Source organism: Uloborus diversus, chromosome 1, assembly GCF_026930045.1.
Source record: "Uloborus diversus isolate 005 chromosome 1, Udiv.v.3.1, whole genome shotgun sequence".
NCBI lineage: Eukaryota > Metazoa > Arthropoda > Arachnida > Araneae > Uloboridae > Uloborus > Uloborus diversus.
In genome coordinates this window covers 137,168,983-137,194,060 of record NC_072731.1, presented here as the reverse complement: position 1 = coordinate 137,194,060, position 25,078 = coordinate 137,168,983, and the positions used below count along the sequence as shown (strand labels likewise).

General features: G+C 32.7%; 1 protein-coding gene across 1 annotated transcript in view; it reads left to right on the top strand.

Moving 5' to 3' along the window:
* LOC129221482 (uncharacterized) overlaps positions 1-25,078 on the top strand; it is a 320,673-nt gene that overhangs the window by 117,958 nt on the left and 177,637 nt on the right. The window lies entirely within an intron of this gene.

Here is a 25,078-nt window from a genome sequence, read left to right as displayed (position 1 = left end):
CACCCCCACTATCTCGAAGTCTTGCTGTACATGCTTTCAACCAAGTGCGCCAATTTCGTAATGTACCGACTCGTATACTGCAATTAACTACTGAAAATATTATATTTAACATTCAAAATGTTACCTAACAATGATCACGAACATGACTATCACTTATACACTTATATTTCTCATTCATTACATATTTTAAAATATTGCTATGAGTCTCGCGTTTACGTCAGGCGTCCATGAAAAATGGCTTAGTCCTTTTAAAAACATAACAAACTTATTTGCACTATTTGTAAATAATGTAAGCAGTTGCTAAAGTATTAATATCAGTTTTTAAAAAATTGCATTTGAAACCGTAAACATAACGGTAAACACGTATTTACTTCAAAATGCAGTAAAGCGCTAAGACAATATCACAGCTCTAACACAGTCAACAGAGATAAACAAATTACAGCTGACTGGAAACTACTAACTAAACTGAAATAATTTTTATAATCTCTGAAGAAATTACGACAATGTTTCAATAAATTCTGAAGTTATCGACTAAATTCAAAATATCGCTCAATATCGCCAAACTTGGTAACATAATCTTCTCACTAAATTTGGAGCCAAGAATGAAGCCAGCATGCCGATGTATCTCCAATTTCTCGCTAAGTTTACTAAAGTATTATTGAAGTACTGCAAATCAAGGAAACACTACTTTTAGGTAAAGCTTCAAAAACTAAGGTAATTTCGAATGAAAGTTAACGGAATAAACACGAAAATTAGCAAGATTAAGACTTTTACAAATTAAGATTAAGACTTAGACAAAGACACCAAAAACATCATCTATTTACGAAATTTGTAACATCATGTGTAAGTTAAGCACCCAAGTAGTAGTTTCTAGAAACAATTGTGCAATTAAAATTATAAAAACGATTTTTATTAAAAAAAACATTCATCACCCCTTACGTCAATTTAGCTAACGAATAGTTGTAACTATAATCCATTAAAAAATATGAAGGTATTTAGGTGTATAATGAGTTCATATATGCATAAAACAAATCACCCAAAATTATTAAATTTAAAATTAAGTATATGTAATACATTTTCAGAAAAATTTCTTTAATAAAATGCAAAAATATGTTGGACAAAACTAAATATTTTAAGCCAGAAAATGTTTTTTTTTTTTAATCAAAAGCACTGTATAAAACCAATATAATATCATTTGCTTTCGTATTTAGCTCAGATCATGAAAGTTGCAATAGAAATAAGAGTAATTTTGAATAAATATTACGTTTTATAGTCGGATGTGCTTTAGAAATTTTTATTCATCTAATGATTTTTTCGATTTTTGCGTGAATATTTTGCAGTGAGTCGTAATAACTGATTTAAAGGTAGTTATTTGAACCAGACGATCTACAATCTTCGCTTTTGAACTGTAATGAAAACCCCTTGGGGCAGCCGCTTTTTATCGGGAACTGTTTCCCTAGGTTATTGCTTTGTCTTTTTCTCATACACCGGCATTCCTTCCGCAACCATTCCTCCCCCTCCTTCCACTCCCACCCCTTTCGCCCTTTTTCCCGACCGAAAAGCCTCCCCGGATTTTGACTCCGAACTGTAACCGTCGGAAGATCGGGGACTAAAGATCTAGTTTACAGATGGGTTTGGAAAATATTCCAAAAGTAGGGAAAAAATCAAATAAAAATATTAACTATGAAAAATCCTTTTTTTTTTTTTGCTTGAGAAAAATTTTGTGATGAAAAAACGGGGGAAGAACCATGTAAAGAGCTTCATATGAATAATTCATGACATTTTTTCGCAGCAGATTGTTTTATGCTCTTGGCAGCATAAAGTCTGGCCGAATTAAAGGCGGGATATTTGATTTAAGGTTTTCGATTTTAATTGAATGAGCAATGTTGGTTTTAGTTTATTTTTCGCTTATTGGAGTATATATTTTTTAAAAAAGTTTTATATTGTATTTTCTGAGTGCATGATCCCCTGTATATGATAAAACTCAATATCCAAGTTCAACTTCTATAATTCCAATCACTATTGCTATAGACGTTGAATTTTAAAATTAAGAGAAGTTGAGTTTAATGTGGTTGATACAAACAGGAACTTATTATTTTAAATAAGAATATTTTTTTCAATGTTTACAGGCAAAGTTTTGAAGACCAGTAAAATTTTATCTCAGACCTGTACGTGGACTCAGGCCTTCTCAGGTGCCTGTACCTTCGGAACAGCAGTTGAGAGCTCCTTGTATTGAACTTAAAAGTTGATTTCGACTACATAATTTTTTTTCCAGTTGAAGCTTAGTGACATGTTTAATAATAATTTTTTATCAGTGCAAAAGAGAAATGTTACAAAATCTAGTTGAGTGGTATTTATTCAGTTATGAGAAAATTATAAAGAGTTTCATTGTGTCAACGCGTAACCTGCCCAAGACGGAGACTACAGCAATTGAAATATTTGCCTAAAAACTTGCATGAAATGAAACCTTTGGGAGAATGGACAATGCTGGCAAAAGGAGGTGAAAATGTAGCAAGTGAACACAAACTAAAACTTTAAGCAACCACTCTTCTGTGATTAGAGTGGAAAATATGTCAAGAACGGTGAAAACTGGGAGTAAAAACTTGCTCGCACGTTTAAAATATTAAGACCAACGCGGATCTGCGTATCCATTGACCCCGCAGTGCAGGAAGGGCCCACGTCTTTAAAGGGCCCAAGGCCCAAGAAATTGAAAAAAAGCTACCGCTGAGACTTTTTAACGTTGCAAATATAAAAAACTGGCCTCTGAGGAGGAGCCCTACAGGTTTTGTTACAGAGGGGGGGGGGATGGCAAAATTTATAGATCCGGGCCTGATTAAGACCAATCAAAATAACGAATTTTTCCGCTTAAGTTTGTGATTTTTTTTCTTGACACTTCTAAGGCACATAGAACACGCACAACCTGTTTTTAAAAATTAGTTTTTAAATAAAGATCTAAGCTTTCACGCGATTCGTAGTTGACCATCGCTGGCTCACGAGGAGAAAAAGTTCAATGATTTAAAAATTTTATCTGTTGCCATTGTCTATACGTTAACGAGGAAAATACTTGTAATTGATTTTACCACATGGTCAAAGCTTTAAAAGGGATTTTCAGTTTTTCTTCTTGATTCTGCTTTTGCTACAAGCAAACCTTAGTACAGTCTGCCCAAGGATGATGTGGAACTGGCAAACGCCCAGTTAAGAAGAGTCTACCTGAATGAAGGGGAAAAAGTAAAAAATCGATGCGCATGCTCCGTCAATTTCAATGAGACTCTGCTTAGTTTAAACGCTAACACACGCCTGCAAAAGTTTTCCCTGAAAGCTAATAGATGGGTCCGTTTCCGTCTCGAAACCGGATGTTTGCCTTTCCATGTCATCGGTGGTCAAGCTGTACTTGGGAAAACACGAAAGAGACAAGGTTTACATGTTACCTAGAAAAAAATAATAGTTTAAAAAATAAAAAAACACGCTTGAATAGCAAAATGAACTAAAATGTTAAAAATAATCGTTGGATGAGAAGTATATAAAGTAATTGACCAAACACTTAACTTTTACTGTAATAAAAAAAAGCGTGGAAGGCTGCCATTTTACATTTTTGCATGGATAACTAGGGGCAGAAATTTAAGACAACTGATAAGAAGCTCCCCACGCTTTTTTTTTCTATTACAGTAAAACTAAGCGTTTGGCCAATTACTTTATATACTGGTCATCCAAAGATTATTTTTAACTTTTGAGTTCAGTTTACTACTAAAGCGTGTTTTTTTAGTTTTTTAAACTATTATTTTATTTTTTTCCTTTTAGATGAAATCTTTCTGCTTGTGTTCAATTTTTATAATGGAATGTATCTTAGTATTCAATTGCATTATTTGCATCAGTTACTCAATTGCATTATTTGCATTGTTACACTCCGCAGCTCCGATTTGTACGTTGTAAGATATTCTAATAAGCCACTGGCTATTTATCCAAAGGAAATTTGACCCACAAACATACAAGTTAAGCTAATAAAAGCGTGTTAATTAGAATAAACTAATAACTTACTGTTAATAAACTAATTTGATTATAGAAGTATATTCTGCATTGTCATCGGGTCTGAGGCTGCATTCCAAATTTTAAAAGAATCCAATCGCAAAAAAAGGGCGAAAATTGAGTTGAAAGATTATAAATTTAATTTCGGTGTAGACAGGATTAGAACGCACGCCCAATGATTCCCGGAGGTGGACATCAGCGAAGACCCTCGCCTTAGACCGCTCGGCCACGAACGCTCATAAAGTGGTGGAATGCACTAACAGTAATAAGTCACTAGCTCTTAGTCCAAAGGAGAGTTACAAAGATACGAGTGAAGCTAATAAAAGGGTGTTAAAAACTAAAATAAATTTAAATTCAATGTGTGTTTTGGCCTCCAAGATTCATCCTATAGTTAAGTGCAAACGTCGTGCTCGGCGAATTTTTTAAATTTTAAATTAGTTTTTGTGATAACAGAATTTTTTATTCATAGTATTCTTACTTCTTTTTACAAAAAGGGAAGCATTGTATTCGCGAAAACATTTTCACTCAAAAATCGGCCTTAATTTCCATTTTTCTCGACCCAAAACGAATATTGAGTTTTTTTTTCAACCCGATCACACAAGTGGATGTATGCCTAAGAACGTATAGACACCCGAAGTATCCATTTTGACGATCAATTACAACGAGTTTTCTCGTAACGTCCGTATGTACGTATGAATGTGCGTATGTACGTATGTGCGTATGTATCTCGCATAACTCAAAAACGATATGCCCTAGAGAGTTGAAATTTAGTACGTCGACTCCTAGTGGAGTCTAGTTGTGCACCTTCCCTTTTGGTTGCATTCGGATGTTCCAAAGGGGGTATTTTACACATTTTTGGGGTAAAATCAATGCAAACTCAAGTGGTGTTATAATTTGACAAACACTTGGCAATATATCGCCAAGCTTTTGGTCATCAAGTTTTGTCGCCAACTGGCGTTTTTTTTTTTTAACAATCTGGTTTTAATTTTGCCTTATTTAGAGAGTTTCCTATTGAATCACATTAAAACTGCCAATATTGGGAAACTTCATCTGTATAACACGTTTTCTTCGCTTCGGTTTGCAACAAACTTGGTGTGAAAATATTTAAAGTGTTTCTTTGCTCACTCCGAGGCACTTTATCATTAAATTGGAGTAAAAGGAAGTCATGTGATGCACACATCATCTCGTTTAACTTAAAAGGTTATGCCACTTGATTTACATGCTCGAGACCAATTAAAAACTTATTCTCAATTTCAGTCGAGAATGGGTAAAACCGATCGAAAATAGTTACCTACCAGCATTGTCCTTAGGCCTATAAATTAAAACTTCATACATTCTCAAGAGAGAGAACGTATTCCTGGCTGTTAGTCACAAAATATTATTCACAACTGTAATATTTCCAAATTGCAAACAAATTATACCACAGGTATGGAAGAATATCACCATTTAGAATTACAAATCGTACGCTTCCGTTGCGTTAAGCGCTCCCCGTGCACTGATAAACTTCTCCTCCCGCCCTCCCCTCACTCGATGTGCGATCCTTCACAAGCTGGCTCTAATATCCTTAAGACCACGAACCCAGGTAATGTGACTCTGTGGACTATTTCTCATCTTGTGAAGGATAAAATATGCGTGGAATATAAATTACGCCATATTTCTAAAAAGTTTCGACTGCTTTTAAGTATGTCAAAGATGGGAAGCTGACTGAAACTGATGGTAATGCAAACATAGATCACTTTAAATTCAAGAAAGCTTAAGAATTTTTAATTAATACTCTTTATTTGTAACAAAAAAGAAACTTGTTTACCATTAGCATCTTTTTTCCCTTCTAAAATCTATAATTCTCAAAGAGGAAATTTAAATTTCATTGTTAGGCAGGATTTATTCCGCCTGAATAAGGGTAACTTTTTTGATTGCTACTCCACTAGCTTATGTGTTGAACATTTATTTAATTTTAACTCTAAATTATTATTATATTCTATTAATGACAATTATATTCCATTTTACCAATAAAAATTGATATTTATTCTATGAGTAGAAAATACTATGTTCAATATCATAAATAAATGTTATATTTTTTATTAAAACAAATTGCATGTTATTTAATTTAGGAAACAATTTGCACGGAAATTACAAATGGTAACTAACGTTACATGGATTTCTTTAACCTTGAGATATTTTTCACTTGTACATTATTGAGTTTATACAAATTTTCACCTGTTTGCAAATTACGTAAATACTATGAATACAATGCGTACTCTTCAATCTTACACTAAAATCAAATTTTAGGAAAATTTTATTTCACGTTTACATTTACCTTTTTAAACTGGGCTCTGGTGTGATAACAACATAGGGGAAGCTGCTGTACCCGCGGACGGTTGTACCTACGGACGTTGGTCGGGAAATTCCGGGTATTGTCGCAAAAAATCGGATGGGGGGTTCAACATGTGTCTCAGCCCTCTCCAGTACCTCAGGAGTTTTCAGCGCCATCAAACACAAACATGTAAGATTTTATCGCATTTTTTCGGTTTTATTGGGATTTAAGTTTCAAAAAAAAAAAAAAAAACATGCACAGTTTCTTTCTTTCTTTTTTTTTTTTTTTTTTTTTTTTTGTACGTTGAGGATTGCATTATTCATTTTTGTTGTAAGTATCGTGTTTCCTTATGTTTTGAAGGTGTTGTTTCTGATTTTTAATGTCGTGAAACTGAGGTCCTGTCGATGCGACTGGCTTGCAAAAGTAAAATGACGTACCTTTGTACCCAAGGACACATAACCACGTGTACTCACGGACGGCAATTCTTACTGTCCTTGGGGCACACCTCAGTCTTCTTAATTCAGTCCTCAGTCTTCAAAATGGTGCCTTGTCATCAATGTCCGAAATTTACTTTTCAACAATGATGATTAGTTTGAAGTAGGTCTTGAAGATATAGTGTTGAAGTAACCCCCACCTCTTGTAGGATCTGCAGGCCGTCAATCCCAACTGTTTTTATTTGAAGTTGACTTTTCTGGGTTTTTATTGGGGCAATTTAAACTGAGTTTTTTGTAATGGATTACTTTTGTATTAAAGGTTTCAATTTTCATAAAAATACTAGCTGCGTGCCCGGCGTTGCACGGGCTACTTAAAAAATGAAAGAGATGTCCAACTGATGTTTTTGTATTACTCTGACATCAGTTTCTAAAGCGCCAAGGAGTAAATAAATACGCGTAATGCAAGATTTGCAAAACACCAGTAGAGCATATTTTTGGCAAAAATCTCTTTAATGTTAATCATAGTTATCAATGATACAAGTTATGAGTATTTTCAATTAGCACAAAAGATGAAAATATATGCATTATCAACTATAATCTGTGCTCACGTTAAAATGAATTACATCTGATAGACTATATCTGAACTATTTATGTACAATTACAATCAGCTTTTTAGATAGAATGACACATACTTTTTGGTTGATTACGTGAAACTAAAGCACCAAGACTAAATAACTACTAATAAGCATTAATTTATACCAAGTCATCAGATTCCAATTTAGCTTTAGTTAAAATCCTTAAAAACAATCTTTTTTTGTTCAACTCTGTTTCACATAGAAATCCAAACAATCTTAATTTAACATGTTCTTTTAACGATATAAACTGTATTTTAAAAAAAGAAACAGGAAAGAAAAAGAGACTTGTTACAATTCGAAAACTCATCCATGTGACGGGAACAAGTCCAACAAAATAAACATAATTAGTCGCACATCTTAAGTGTACCAAAATATGAGGCCGGTGAATGATAAACTTACACTACAATCAATAAACATAGCTAAAGAAACATTATTCATATGCTGAAAAGAGTTAAGAACGTTGAATGTAAAAAATAAAAAAAAAGACAGACGATAAAATAAAGGCTATGTCAGAATAGGGCAACCAATTTTAAACTAATTTAAAATGAAATTCTAGATGGAAACGTTGTTTTAAGATTTGGACGGCAGCCAAAAAAATCTCTTTTAAAACAATTATTAGAATTTTACTTGCTCACGCATATGCAAAATGGCAACAGGAAAGAAATAAAAATTCCTGAATAACGTTCTGCTAATTAACGTTTTAATTAATATCTCCGCTAATTAAAGTCGCACAATTACGAGATTGGTCCTATTGTTTTCTTTGGAAAATTTCGAATTGATCGGTATCTTGTTTGACTCTCGATTCGCAGCGGTTCTCGAGAAGATCGATCTTCAGACAGACAGACAGACTCCAACAGATTTTAATATATAGTAGAAGACAAGTCATCATATGGGTACGTAGAGAGTCATACTAATCATGTGTCTAGTTATTTATTTATTTTTGTTTGTTTGTTTGTTTGTCTAAAAACATATTAGGCTCTCTCAAGAGTTTTTTTTTTTTTTTTTTTGAAGAGTTCACTGATATTAAAAGTTAAGGACAATTGAAAAAGGGGGGGGGGGTACCTTTAGGCAAAAATTAACCTAAAATTCGGTTAATTTTCAATATTTGATTTCTGTTGGATTTTTGTTTAATATTATTCCCAATGGATCTTTGAATTATTTAAGTATAAAATGTTTTATAAAAAAAGTATTGAGTATAATTGAGTTGCTAAGACCTATTTATTTATTAGTTTTTTTTATACAGTGACTCCCAAAAGTGTTCGTACACCTACGATTTTCAATGAAATAGGCCATTATCCATTGCTTAGAATTAATATTTCGGAATAGGTATTTTATTATAAGATCTATGATCTATATTTAACAAAACTACATGAAAATTTTTAATAAAAAATTAAAACATAATTTTTAAAAAATCAAAAACCAAAAATTGCCGGTGATTTTATCTCACAAAAGTCTTTGTACACTTTGAAAAAATGTCAAAAAATTAGTAAATAATCTAAATTTTTACAAAGTTATTATTTAGTAGAACATCATGCAGTATCAACAAGAGCTTTTAAACGTCTGGGAATAGATTTCATTGTTTTTTCTTTCTTTTTTTGCGTAATTTCCGAGTAAGTGTTCAACCCCGGTTTGAGTCTTACTGTTTCTAGCTCTATTTTCGTTTCAAAGCTGTATTTTCGTAATCTAGCCCCCAGATATCTCTAAATATGTTACGTTAAGTTCAAATCTGGAAATTGAGGGGGTATTTCTAAGCTTAAGGACAATTTTTGAGGCACCAAACGCAAATGTGTGCTTCTTATCGTTATCTCGATAAAAAACAAAGTTGTTTCCGATTACCAAATTTTGGGCTAATAGTTTAAAATTGCTTTTTAAAATATTTAAATAAACAGCATGATACATTATTTAATCAAAAAATTCCAAACTTCCAAGCCCTGATGCTGTAATGCACCCTCACACTAAAACACTTTCACCGTCCTGATTAACTGATCCAACTAAGTTCTTCAGATTAAATTCCTCATTTTTTCTTTTATTTACAATTATACAACAATTTAACCCAAAATGTTAAATTAATTTTCATCTATAAGTAAGACGTTGTTCCAAAACGTTTTGAGCTTATTTATCATTGATTTTGCGACGGAAAGCGTAAGCTTACCGTTATTCGCACGAACAAGAAAATTTCTGCAGGAAGAGGTCTCATTTAATCCAGTTAATCAGAGAACTTGGCGAACAATTTTAGGTGAAAATTAAACGTAAAATGTTCCATTCAATTCTGCAGAAATTTTTTCAGCACTCAAATGTGCATTTTTAATAATTTTTTTAACTGTAAACCTCCGATCACGCATTGTTAACTTTGCCAGTTGACCTTTTCTTACCGTGTTTTCGATCCTATTCTTGTCTTTAAAGCATTTTATCAAGCACTTCACTATAGAATGGTATAAATTACCTAATTTAGAAACATTTAAAACCAATTTACCGCTACTGTGAGTAAACAATTCAAATTTCGAATGGTGTTTGTGGTGTTTTTCAAATACCAGTCATTTTAAAGTAATAAGCACAATATTAAGGAATAAATAAACAAAAAATTAAAGCCAAATGACTTTTAAGGGTCAACACAATGCAAAAATAATAAAAAAAATGACATATGATAGTTTTAATCATGAATTTATTCGAAAAAATCTGAGTGTACGACGACTTTTGTGGTGTATTATTTCTCCGTCTCTTCATTTTTTGACAAATTTCAAAAATAAAATCTGGCAATATTTTGGAAAAAAAACTACTGAGTTTTATTCAGAATGGCATAAGAATGGTGTGAAAAAAAATTGGACTTCATATTCAAATTCAGTTTTGCGTTATTTTGGTTTTACTACAAAATTTCAAGGTGTACGAACACTTTTGGGAGCCACTGTATGTCCATGGGTTCAAAGGCCTCTATCCGTGGAATGAACGGGGTGCTGATCCACGGACAAAAAAGATGATTTTAACGAAAAAAAATTTTGCAGTTGAAAACTTTGATATTTTTACCTGACAAAAATTGCTAGATTAGATGATAAGTTGTAGATTCTGCCAAAAAAAATTTACCGATCGATCATTCATTCACAGAGACTAGCAAAAATTGAAAAGTAAATTTTGTCAGTGGATACAGCAGCTTCTCCTATTATTTTCGCCTTATTCATTGAACTTCAAAGCATTTTTTTTTTTTTTTTTTTTGGAATGCCCTTTTAATCTTTATTGTTTTTTTATAGTTCAAATATAAATTATAAATGCATTTCATCAATTATATTGCTCTTCCGGTAACAGCTATTCGGGCAAACTCTTTTCATTAACCTTAAAAAGGTACAAAAAACGATATCCACTCTGATGGAAATTTAAGCAAATATTGGGTAAATAGATAAGTTTTAATCGCTTTTCAAAGATGTCGATGAGAGTATCGCTTGTTATGTTTTCTAACCGTTCGATATGTGGGTTTCAGAGGTGTGTATGCAGGCAATGTAAGACGTCTGTCTGAAGTGCAGAGAGCAAATATGCATATCGCATCTGGCATGTCGGAATTTTTCTCAAAAAAGAGAAAATTCTTCTCCCCTACTAGAGTTTCAAGAAAAATGCAATGGAAAAGTGCTATTTTCTTATGGATGCTTACAGCTATCATGTTTCATCAAAATCAACTTGGAGGTACAGTAAAATACCATTAGAGCGAATATCAAAGAAATGAACTATCCTTTTCAGCAAAATAAATTTTCAGTTCCGCTTAAATTGCCATTACATTGCTTGAATACCATTACAACGAAATTCCCGTCAAATCGAACAAAATTTGCGTTGCCTTGAGGTTTGTTGCAACGGAGTTTCACTGTATAGGCTCCAACGCTTCAGCGGAGTTTACGAGTTTTAAGGTTGTGTTCTATATCTGGTGGGAAATGCAGTGCGTAGTCTTCTTCGACAGGGTCTCTCGACTTTTTTCGACCCACTTACCACTTATATCATCCACCCCGACTCCCGTGGTGTGGGAGACTTCAAAGGATGTGTCGTTGTACTGGTATATGCGCTTGAATAAGGTTTTACTGAATCTTCTAGTTGACTCCGATGGAACATGGTGGCCGTAAACATCCGCAGCGTTCAGGCTCCATCTCCCCCTTGTGCGTGAATTCATCACATAGAGTTTCATTAAACTATGTTACATAAGTTTAAGTTGAATCGTAAAACTGATAAAGTTTAATTGCATATAAGGATTTCAAATTAAAAGCAAGAATTTTTTTCAATACATGTTTATTGCAAAATTATTAATCAAAAAAATTAAAGTAAACAAGACTTAGACTAGACCCCCAACATTAGGTATGTTTCCTAATGTTGGGCATTAGGGGCTTGTTCTTAGCTATACTCAAAAACTCTTTTTCACGGAAGTAAGTTGTTGTAACGCATTACCGAAGTTACATAATCTTGCATACAATGATATGGAATATCGTGATATGGTTGACAATTCACATTAATATTTTTAGATGACATTTACATTTTTTAAGATGCCTAAAAATTTGCACTCTGTTTAGGTCACACGAGTCTTTTACACCAAAAGCAGTATTAGTTCAAGTGCTTGAAATATGCTTTTCTTCATTCTCAAAATCATGCATTTTTTTGTTATTTATTTATAGGAGTTCAAAATTTCTCTTTACAGTAAATAATGTTATTTTTACTTCTATTTATCAGTGAAAGTATTCGGTTGCACTTGAATAAATCTTCAAAACTTGGGTTTCAAGTGAGGAAAAAGCACAAACAGTCGTTCAATTTTGTTACAAATAGTTAATCTCTCATTGTAAACAAACCAAAAAAAGAAAAACAAATGCAGCTACAAGCAACGCAGAAATATTAACGTTTATTGATGAAGTCAAACATCTAATCCATAATTTTTTAAAACTACATCTTGGAACTCATGGTAATATATTAAATATATGACAAATATTTTTTGATCCTGTGAAATCACGAAATGTTTCCCCTAAATATTTAGTAAAATATAATTCACATTTCTTTTCTCATATTCAAAAATAAATTTGTGTCAATATTATTCTATTAATATTTTTAATATGACAATGCTGAAACATTATTAAATCTTTGGAGAAAAAACCAAAAATTTATAAAAAGCAGACGAAAGTATAGAATATTTGAAAAATGTATTGAGGCGGAACATTAATTAAATATGAACTGCCTCTTTGTTTAAAACCCTTTCTAAAAACAAGTACTGTTAGATTAAGAAGAAAAAACACGCACCATAAAATTTTATAAAAATAAAAACCTAATGAATTTTTGAAAAAATCTAAATTGATTTTTTTCCCCCAATCTCATCGAGAAGCATTTTTCACTCCAGAAGAGTTATTCAAATGAGGGAAAAACCTCTTTTGCATATTTTCTGATAACGAGTCCTTTTTCGCCGCTCACAGCTGCAAGAATTTATTTTCTGCTGTTGAATCCAGCTGATATAAATTCAGAAACTTTCTTATCAAAATGTGTTTAACCCATTGAATAATAAAATTCTTTATAATTAAAAATCAAATGGTATTAATAACAAGTTAAATAAACCTAACACTTCTAATGCAATGAAAACAAACCACTAGCACGTTTTTATTTCATTTTATTTATTTTTTAATTTTATTTTTTGAACCTTTAAAACGTACATGTTTCAACTTAACCAGTATTTTTGCTATGCAGCAGTTCAAAATAGTTAAAATTGACACCCGTTTCAGCTACCGTGTGGTCAAACAATTCATAGTATTGTATCTTATACAAGAATTCAATTCTATCTTATACAAGTAGATTTAGACTAATTTTAAGCCCCATAATATTTGCCAAAAATTGTAAGCGTTTAGAAAATCAGAAAACTAAAATTTCTTATTACTTTATTACATGTCCATATTTTACTATCTTAAAAACATGGACAAAAACAAACAATATAATTTCATTCATTTCGAAAGACTAAAAAATGGAAAGTGGGATTTTGAGATGGGGAAAATGTGTCTGACGTTCTGTCTCTCCCCCCCCCCCTTCCCCCAAGAACTTTTTCAAGTCCGCTGAACAAAAAAAAATCGAAAAATCTTGGAGATGACACCTGATTATTCCCGCAGCTCATTTTTTGATTTGAACGATTTTCCGTTTAATTTTGAACAGTTCGAAATAGTTTATACAGCCGGACGCCGCTTAACGAATTCATCGAGACAGAAACTTTTTTACGTTGAATCGGTGTTATTCGTAATATCGGGGCAAAAAAAAATAAATAAAATCTCACTTTATCTAAAAGCCTCAATACGCAACTGCACAAAAATATCCATAACTAAAAAGTGTACACTTTCTATTCGGGATTCCGCGACTTATTACACATTAACACTCAATTTGAAATTTTGTTGTACTGAGTAATAGATTTTGATAATTTTTTTGATACTTGACTGGATATAGTTCTCTCTCGACTTGATGGAGAGAGAATTTCATTTACAGCCTACTGCGTGAGATATCATTTAATGTAAAGCATTAGAAAAAATAAGTTTTAATGAGAGTTTCATTATCGCTTTCTGCAACAGAATGGATATTCATTGGTTGCCCACTTGCCCGTCAAATATTGCTGCTTCGAAGAAAAATCTTTTTCTGCTTCGCACAAGATGGATGTATAATTTCGACAAAAAATCCAATATTTCCTAACTTAAATTATTAGAAAAAAAAAAACATTTTTCGACTGTTATAATATTTTTTTTAATTCGGGGTTTATTATTCGGGGGTTTTGCCTTCATTTTAGTCGAAAAAAAGAAAAATTCGCTAAATCACGAAATTCGTTAAATAGAGGTTCGTTAAATCAGGGTCCGACTATATTAGCTCCTACGGAGAAATTGGATGTAAATACATATCTTGAACTCAAACACGGATTTGCTCTAAACAAACTATGTTGGGAAAAACTCTTGATAAATAACGTGCATAGAAAAAATCTTTTTGATTTGAACAGTTCTTCGTTCAGTTCTGACCAGTTAAAAACCCTTACATTATCGCCAAACTTAAAGGTGGATTTGGTTTGAACAAACTTTGTTGGAAAAAGCTCTTGATAAAAAACATGTGCAAAGCAGTTTTTTTTTTTCTTTTTTTTTTAAAGCTATTTTTAGGGTATTTTTAACTCTTTGGAACTTTAAAGCCTCCGACTCCTTTACGCGAAAATCAGTTCAACTCCGACTCAACAGCCCAGGTTTTCACTATGAAATAATGATTGCTGCAGGATTTTTATTTTTCATTTTAAAGTGCTTTGTTTATTCTATTTTTGGCAACGGGAAGGAAAGGGAAATTTAGAGTCCATTATATTTTAACAGAAAGAGCTGTGCAGACGATATTTTTCTTTCTTTCTTTTTTTTTTTTTTTTCGGCTGATGAAAATTATTTATTAAAGTGGACATTCTATTGTTTTTCAAAGTATATTTCTTGTCTTTAATTATATTTCTGCCATCGAGTGAAATAATAAAATCCTTTACCCTCATTTTGTCTTGCTTAGCAGACGATTTTTTTATTTTCAAATGCACTTATTTTGTTGAGTTTTTTTTAAAAACTATTATTTTCTTTTTGAAAGCGAAAAAATAGTTTTTTTATGGAAACAAATACATTAACTACGCTGTTTAAAAGGCACTACAACTTATTTCTTCGTTTACTTTTTTTATGTATCTATTTCATCAGATGAGCTAGACACATTTTGTTTCTAAAATGCAGCTTAAATTGTTTTAAAGGTATGTTTGACAAAATTCGCTGTCTTAGCTATTAAACAGAATATTGATTAGATAGTAGAAAGTTGATGCTGGTACACGGGAAAGTAGCCTCGTTTGGTTTCCGGCGGAACTTCTTCTTTAAATTAGCAAAGGGGTTCTTCGTAACCTGGAATAACGTGCCAGCAGTTCTAATTCTTGTTCGTGCAATTTTAACGCTATTAATACGTTTTTCCACTGTTGTATTTTTTTAAAAACAGCCCGAGAATTTCATTTGTAAAGTTTATAGATCACGCTTAACACCAGGAATTGATATTTTGTTTTTGAAGCGAGTAGTGTCCGCTGCCAAATAAAACGACAATTTTATTTTTAAACCCTCTTCCCCTATTCACCTCTTGGAGTTAAAATACAAGTAGGGCTCGAAAGAAACGACTCCAAAATCAAATTCCCACTTCTTTCTCCTCCTTAACAGAAATGCGAAAGAATACAAACCGAAGTCCATTTCGGAAAGCCTTCCATTTTATCGAGTTGTCCCGCGGAGAGACCCAATCTCATCATCGCCGGAAATGCATCCCTGCAGATCCCATTTTCCCGCTCCAAAGTGCGTGGGGTAGTCGAGGCACACGACGTGGTCAGAGATGCGTTCGCACGATATTCCAGTCAACGGCAAAATCAGGGTCTATTCCTGCATGGCTGGAAATGAAGTCGGAAGGAGACGCTGGAGTGATGGGGCCGCTTTATGTGAAAACATATCGAATTTCACTTTATCGTCTGATTCTCAGCAATATCACCGATAAAGAAACAAAGTTCTTGAGAAAAAAAAAGTCTTTTAAACGAATTAGTTTCATACATTACGACTGCTAACACTGAAGAGATGCGATATGGTTGTCTTGGATTTGTAACTTGTTTCTGAATCACTTACAACCTGTGTCTTCAAAAATTATCTTAGTTTTAGTCCATCAAGCTAAATTTTATGTTATGCGGGGATCAAACTAATTCACAAAATGTAGAACATTTTTGAAAACATATAGGACAAAGAGAGAGAGAGAGAACATATTTTGAGCAAGCAAAAATTACCAAATTTTGCAGAAAAATCTTTAAAATGAATTTTTTGTGTTACTGATGAAAATATTTTGGAAAATAAACACTTTTAAATTTGAGAAGGTTTATGTCTCAGACAATACTTGAACAATAAGGGGTTCCACCGATGTGCGCCCTCCTTTGGAAAGTGGTCGCACTCACATAAGGCATAGAGAAAAAATCTGACCTGGTAAAAGAAAACTAACTGCAGTCTTGAAATCAACATACCTCTTAAACTTGAAAACAGCTCAAAAGGGGAAATCAACAAAAATTTTTATAAAAACTGTTCCCCAATGTAACCCTTTTATCAGCAATACGTTTAAACAGTTCCGATGTGGTAAGTTACATATTTGAGAGAAAACAAGGGCTTCGATATTGGTAAGAACCTCCTCTTCAGTGAAAAGAAATGACGCTATGAGAAGAAATAAGTTGTTTTAGTCATATAGCTCCACTTACTCTCTCAAGTGTTTTGTAGCACTCCGAAACATGTAGCTCACTACAGACAACAGTGGCACAACTCAACAAAATTTTAAAGTGTAGGAAGCATTGATTTAAATTTTGAATTTCATATTCCTGCTTATCACGAAGTTAGTTTATATAACTGATGCGTGGTAGCGTATAAATGTTATCATCAATAGTGGCACATCATTCAAATTTTGCATTTTAAAAGAAAAATTTACAAACATTAATTGATTCCACTCTTTTAATTCATACTAGAAAATCAGCCAATAACTCTAACGTAAAAAACATTTTGAGTGCACTGTAGTATTTGGCTGTGAATCAGCTAAAATTATAACACAACCCAGGACCTTGAGTTTCTCTAATTCTGTTTTCTAAAGATGTGCCACTCGTCGCTGATGAGTGCTGTGGTATTGTTTCTAAGGCAATTTTGTAGGTCGACAGGGTTGATGGTTTGATATCAGGAATTTAACTTATCTAACTAATTATGAAGTATGTATGTAGTCTATATACATTTTTTAAAGTTTTGTAAGAAATAAAAAACACTAACAATGAAAAAAAAAATGATTATTAATATTTAGAAACGAGCCTGCAATGTATTTTCATTTGCATCTGCTCTTGAGTTTGGATAGCAAAAGCTGCTCTCTTGAAAGGGATTGTCCTAAATAAATAATTTTCTTGTTTCACTTTAAGCAAGAACTTTTATCCTTAATTTTATGCTAGAAAAGGGGATTTTTTTCAGTAAATAAATTTTCCACATCGCTTTTTTTTTTTTTTTCAATTTACTTACTTCAACAATTTTATCATATACTGGCTGCGTTGCCCGGCTTTGCATGATCTACCTCGAAAATAAAAGTTATGTCAAGTGACGCGTGGTCAACAATCAGGATTGAACAAAAAAAATTTTGCGGCAGATTTCGGAAAATAACCAAAATTGAAACATTTCAAATCCCACTATTACAGGAAAAGTCTCAAAACAAAAGTCAGAATTTTATTTGTTCGTATTCGAGAAAAAAATGGCATTAGATCTTTCTTCCTTATTCACGATACAAGTTTTAATAAAAGCATTGTTACGGAAAGTTGAGATGAAGCATTGAATAATAATTTGAATGGAGGAAAGCCTTCGAAAAATGGGGATTATATGTCGAAATCTAAGCATCATAATTAATAATTTTTAATTGATATCTCCGCTAATTATTATCGAAGGATTATGTTAAATAGCCAAACATAAAGACGGGAAAACTATGAATCCATCGATCCCTGGTTCGGGAGAAGTAACTCGGACATAGATGCATACATAGATAGATACATACATAGATGCATACATAAATAGATACATACATAGATAGATACATACATAGGTACATATATAAATACATACATAAATACATACATTCAGTTTTTTATTATATAAGATGTAAAATGAAGGTTTTTAGCTACAAAAAAAAAAACGTTACTTTAAGATAATTTTTCATTTTCTCACTCTTTTTCGAAATTATTATTTTTTCTTTTGTTGAGATCCAACTGATTTGACCCGCTGCTTTCTAGTTCGTGTGAATGCTAGTTCCGTCTGTTGCATTTCATAAAATGATAATTATTTTTCTTTCAGTCAAACTTTTATACAATTTGCGACTATGGCCCACTAGTTCTTCTTCATTAATGTGAAAACGCGCATATACATAGCCATGAAATTACGCGAAAGTAATTACAAGTCGAAATAAATCTTTGTAAACCTTCCATATGCGGAGAATAAAAACTGCTCATCTTTGCATCAAAATTCGCTTTAAAAAATCCTAGTAAATGATCAGAAAGTCTCAGACAGACTCAGTATTTACAAACCATCAACTGTCAAACGACGTGTGCTGTTTTGCCGGATGATATTCCAAAAGAGAAAACAAAGAGAAGCATGCACTCCGGTGGACTTATCTCCGTTTTTCTCGGGCACTTCTCCAAGAAGCACCCACTCCCTCCTCCCGCATCCCTTCTGGAAAGTGTGCGCGGACGCACCCACGCGCATAATGAATAGCAGCGCGGCGGATTAAAGTAGACGGACCCACGGATTAAAGAGCGGTAAAGTGGAGAGACTTCAGAAAAAAAAGGTCGTTTTTGTACGCGCTGTTGGTTTTCGACAACAGCCGCCTCTGTAATTATTTCTTCTTTGAGAATGAAGCTTTCTGTGAGAAACAGAGAATTCTTTCTTGTAATCTTGTTAGATGAAATGAAGCTGTTGGTGCATGTTTAGTGGCTGTTTATCATCTTGGCTATCGTTACTTTTCAACGTGCACGCCTGTTTATCAGCTCCTTTGTTCCTTTACTTTCTGAAGTACTTCCTAACTGTAGATAATATGTAAAACCAAAGAAGTCTTACAATTGCATATTGTATTCCTCTTTTTCTGAACTAAAATTAAATAAAATAATGGTAGAAGGAAATGAAATTTCTTTTTTCGAAATTTTGATTAGAATTCTAGATATATAAGGAAATTTTTGCTTAGAGCACTTACACAGCAGTTTTCCTAGAGGGAGAAAAAGTTCAGATTTATCGCAAAACTCGAGTTAAAAGAACAAGCATCTGTTTTCTTGATTCAAAACTGGTGCTTTCTTCAAGACTATTTGTTAGTATATTTTAGAAATATCAACATTTTATTTAATTTTATCTATGTCTAGCCCTTTGCTAAAATGTCAGTTTTTTTTTTTTTTTTTTTGGCTAAAACTCATCATCGGCTCTACCTTCAAATAAATTTGAAATGTACGATGTTTATGTGCCACGTACATAAAGTGAGTTTAAAACACGCTGAGTTGCATTGTATATAGTTTAAAGAGAAATCAGAACAGTCTTTTGTCGCCCGCTGTAGGAAACGCATGCTGCCAAATTAGTTTTTTTCAATTTGCGTTTAATTTTAAACCGAAAAGGTCTATTGAATGCACAGATCCAAACATTATTTAAAATTGGAACTTTCCTTGAAAATAAGGTGCGAAATTCAATTATTGTTCAAACAGTAACTTTGAAATAACTGTAAATTTTCGTAATTAAATCGTGTACAATTTCCTTCGTGTATTTTGCGGTAAAGTAAACAATATGCAGCTCATAATTTTCAGAACAATAATTTGAATTATCTCTGTGTATTCGTTACCATAAGAAAGCCGAATTTTAAAATATTTAAGCAAAATTTCTTTAGTTAGTAAAATTTTATAATCATTGAAAAAATATCTTCATTATCCACATAAAATGAATTAATATGCTAATAATATTTGAATCAATATGTTTCATTAAGATGAAAGAGACATGACAAATTGATTTCCTCGTCTCTTATGCTTCATTGAAGACACTTTTCCGTTTTTCTATAGATAATAACTTCTTTTCTTGGAATTAATTGAACCTCCATATTTTAAGGTTTAGTTTAATTTGTGCTTTTGCAATTGCTTTACACTTCAAACAAAATTGGAGGAAATGAAAAGCCCATTCAGCAAGTAGTTTCAAAGGATATTTTCAATCATTCCCTTAATATTCAATTGTATAATAAAATTTAATTCATTCATGCAATATTGAATCATACAGCTGTCTGTAATTAAAAAAAAAGAGTGAATGAAAAATAGCTTTAATGTTTGAAAGCAACATAATATTTCAAAGATTGTTTCTTTAGGGCGGTTTAAGCGAAAAAGTTATTATTTTGAGCCGCATTCTGAAAAATATGATTAACTCATTAAAATGCAGAATTGAATCGGGAAACGTGTATTGTCAATACCTCTGATACGGAGAAGGCCCTAGCACCGGTTGCAACTACTCCTGTGAATCGTTACAAAAAGCGGCTAAACAAACTTTCTCTTGTCTCTTGTTGGTTGTTCCATCACCTTCAAACACTCGAAAAAGAATTCCAAACATAGTTGAAAGTTTTGACACAAAACTCATCTCTATTTTTTTCTTTTATGTTAGCCTTCAACTTTGAAGCAGAATTCGCTTAGTCGATTCAAAGGATAAATTCAGTAACTGCACTAATTATTTAGTAATTGCACAGTTATAAAATTATTTTATTAATCTTACGTTAATACAATTGATAATTTCTAAAAGAGATTGAAATGGGTTTCGAAGCGTATCGGAGTTGTTGGTGTTGTCCTTTTTTCACAAATTTTCCGTGTTATTTAAATGAGTTGAGGTAAAGAACCATCTCCTTAAGCTGAGGTATCACTTGAATTAAAGCTGCATCAATCAAATGACAGAATAAACCAAACGTCTACATGAATGTTTTCACCCGCTAAACGTTAAAGATTTATGCTTATCACTCGACTCCTGACATGGCTTGAAGTTATTTTTTGAGCTGCAGAGCAAAGTGTAAGGGAAGTTCAACTGCTGCCAGCTAAGCCATGTCAAAATCTTCCTTGAGAAATTGTCATACGATATTGTGTTCAACATGTTGAGCAACTGAGACCGCCTAATCCAATCATAGTTAGTTTCGGTAAAAAAAGATAATAATAATTAAAAAAAAGCTCCGAAATAAATTTCAAATTCAGCTTAGCATTTTGCTTAGGAAACAAAATAATGCTATACTAACTCAAATTCAAAATAAGTGAGCAAAGTGAGCAATCGATTACTTCCATATTTCACTCATTAAAACGGGTTTTCGATTACATAATCATCTCGTGGCATTTAGAAAAAAGTTGGAATAGTGTGTTTTTAAACATTTGCAAATTTTTTATTACAGCCAGTCGCTTACAAAAAGATACCTGCCCCTGAGAGAGTTCATTTCTTCTCAGGAGGAATAGTAATAAGTGAAAGTATCGCTTTATTTTTAGAGTTGAGCTATTATCTAAGTACGTTATTGGCGAGGAATTTTTACTTCGTTCATTATTTTGCAATTGAATCTTGTGTACTACGGACGTTCTGTTCAGTGTGTTACAGTTTCAAAATTGGCTCATACGGAAGTTCATTAACAAAAGGCTTTTGCAATACTTTTTTCATTTTCAATGTATTCCTCTCATGAGAAAAAAAAAAAGAAAGAAAACAATGTTCTTTATTAAAAACAAAACTTTTTTTTTTCCGATTATTTCCCTTTTGAGATTTTTTTTCCGCGAGGTAACCAACATTGTTTTCATTTTTTAGAAAAATTACAAGAAATAATACCCCTGGGCTAAAAACAAGCCGGGTTTATTTTTAGCACACGTTCAAACAAACACCTTTCAATCAACTCTCTTTACAATCTTGCGCATTTTACCGCCTGTTGCTGAAGGAAGAAGTTTGCAGCCGGTCCCCGTTCCATGGTCGGATGTCTGCACCGCAGCTCAAGCTATTTAACAGCGCTTCGGGATCCATTTATCAAAGATCGCTTTTCCCGACGCGTATAACACTCTCTCCTCCCCCGCCGCCTCCCCTCTCCCCGGAGAACATCGCCATTTATTGAAAAATCCCCAGCTTGAACGCCGACCCAAACATCCCCGAGTCCGAGCCGAATTAGAGACGCCTCACCAGAGAAAGTCCCAACTTTGCATGGGAGTTTTTGAAAGAAAAGTGACTCAACTTAAAAGACTTTTTATTTTCTCTAAAATAACTCGAAGTAAAAGTTCAATGAAACTATCAGCTTCATAAATTATCTTGCTTCAGTTCGCAGGTAACTTTCAGTTGTTCATGGTATTCGTAATTTCACTAATTTACGTGAGACAATTCTTAAAATCCATGTGAGGGGGAGAGGGGGTGAGTCGTAGAACATCCTTGGCGCAATTTTCGGCAAAATACTGCCAATAAATCCGAAAAAAAAATATGTCGCACTTCTTGTATTATCTGAATACCAATTAAAACGCCTTTTTAATTGGTATTGCGTAGTTTCTTGCCCTGTAAGAGCTCTACAATGAGTTTTTGAACGCAATAAACTTAGAAAATATTCAAGGTAAAGCTACGTGGGGTTCTAGGCAAAATTCTTCTTGCCACAGTTTTAGTAAAGTCCAAACCTAGCAAAATAATCTAAACAAAAAAACAAAAAATGAAAGCATAAAAGAAGTTTTTCTTTAAAAGAAAGAAATTATCTTTTTAAATAATATGGATGAAAAACTATAAATGAGGAATCGAATCAAAATTTCAATAAAAAGTAATCAAATAGTTCAGACAGGGAAAATGTGTATCAATCAATTTATTTGTGCAATGGTACGTTTATATCACTTTACTTCCTCCTTAATAATTTTTAAGGAAATTATAGATTTTGAATGGAACTTTTTTCCTCTGATCGATCTTTCTAAGATCAGTCAACATTCAGGTTAAACGTTCTACTTGAACAATTTTTCCTTAGCTCATATTCAATAAAATTAATAATTCATTAATATGAAGAAGAACGGAAAAAAATATTAAAACCTTGCAAAATTTTCAAATTATACAATAATTTCTGATTGTTAATCGATCGTTAAACAGCTCTGCAAACTTATTTGGAAGCTTTAGTATTTTACTAGAAATACCGTAAACGCAAGCTACTCTGGTCCACATTTTAGAATTTCTCATCATTTCTCAATAATTTTGTAATTATTCAAATTTCCAAGTTGTGGAAACTTTATTTACGCATCTAGAGTTCTATAATTTAATTTTTGAATACTGATAACTTTGTTTCAAAGTATTATTGAATTTTTATTTTGTTTTTATTATTTGGGCCAATGTTACCCTTACGTTTGGGTTACTATGGCCCAAAGTGGTTTTCCCTATTTAAAACCGTTGTAGAACTAACTAGAGTCAAAGAAAGACGTGCGTTCGTAGGAAAAACTTGATTTGAGAAAAAAAATTAATTTTAAAAGAAATTTGAGTAGCACATATTTGTTTTCATAAAAATTATTATTATTTTTTAGAAATGTATGTGAATGCCAAGTTATTGTCTCAGAAATTACCGACGGGGAACAGTTATCTTTTCATCAGTTTTGGAGGTTGAATAGTTTTATGAAGATAACATCATTCTTAAAATAAGGAATCCTAAATGTTCGGTCACTTCCAAAACTTTTTGGTGCGTTCCATGCTCTAAACATTAGCTCCTTCTCTCTCATGAACAGCTATATCTGGAAAGGTGAACTCATTCCGATCTACAAGAACCAAATTCCGTAAACTTTCCAACAAATTTAACAAAATTTGTAAGGAGTAGACGCAACTGAATCAACGTTTTCTAAACCTCTTCACTTCAACTTTTATTTCATTTTCATCTTCCATAATGAAAGTCATGTAACTGAGCCCTGTCTGTAATCGCTCTTTTAATCCGTTGCTGAGATTTCCTGGTTTTTTCTTGCGCTTTTCCTTTTTAGGGTGCATTGTAGCCTTACCTCCACGTGGTGCACCCTGGGCAACGGTTTAACCGGCAGAATGGTCTACAACTTTGGCAGGCACTCTATGCGATATCCATATGGTAGACGAAGACGCGTCGGAGTAAGCCTGTTTAGAGTTTTACTTTTAGTTTTTTCTTTCGTTTCCAAATCTCTCCAACAGGTTTTTTTCAAGTTTTTATGCTGGGCCGAAGTAGGTCGCAGTTTTTAGCTTAAGAGATATGTTGTTATTGTGAAACTTTTGAAAAAAACTTTAACAAAAATACGTAGTACAACTCGTTAGTACATAAAGTATAGAATAGTGTTCATAAATAAGCACTTAAACTCTTCTGATATAAAACTTTTTTTCGTGTATAAGTCTGAGAGGTTATAAAGACATGCTAGCAGAAGGAACACAAAACCAGTACTGTTGCTCCTTGTGAAGAGCTATCAAATTGCTTGGTGTACATTAGAGTCCTTGAGGCTGCTCTCTAACGGATTTTGTGAAAATATGCTAAAAAATTTGTTCCTGAAGGTTTACAGACAAGGCTGTATCTTTTTCTTCAACTTGGGCCAAAGAAAGACCCTAGGGTCAAAGTAGCCCGATGTTTCGGCAATTTTTTGCAATGAAAGCACGACAACTCTCATAATAATCTATATTGAATTGTACATTATTTTTAATGACTTTCTTCAATACTTGATTTGAATCATTCACTAATACTATCTCTAATAAATGTGTTTTTGATGTCCAACACTTTTTAAAGTCATTTCTATGCCAATTACATTCAGCAGTGACTTAACTAATATTTGTCATTTTATTCTCCATAGTATTATTAATTATTACTTTCTCTCTGTTAAGGTTTCGAAACATTTAAAAGCACGAATACAATCGTTTTGAATTCTGAATAGAAATTGGAATGTTTATTTTCAAGTTTAGAACATCAATTCCTAAAATATAAATACATATGTTTGTGTTGCTTAAAGCTAAACTTATATTTTTGAGAATTGTAAAATAGTCGAATAAGTTACATAAACTAAAAACTTTTGATATCATTCTTTCAAACTATCAACTACACTTAGCTCCAAATTGAAACGTTTATTAAATATTAAAGCATCTTTGTAATTTTAACGGAATACAATGGCGACGGTTATTAATAATTTCGATTGC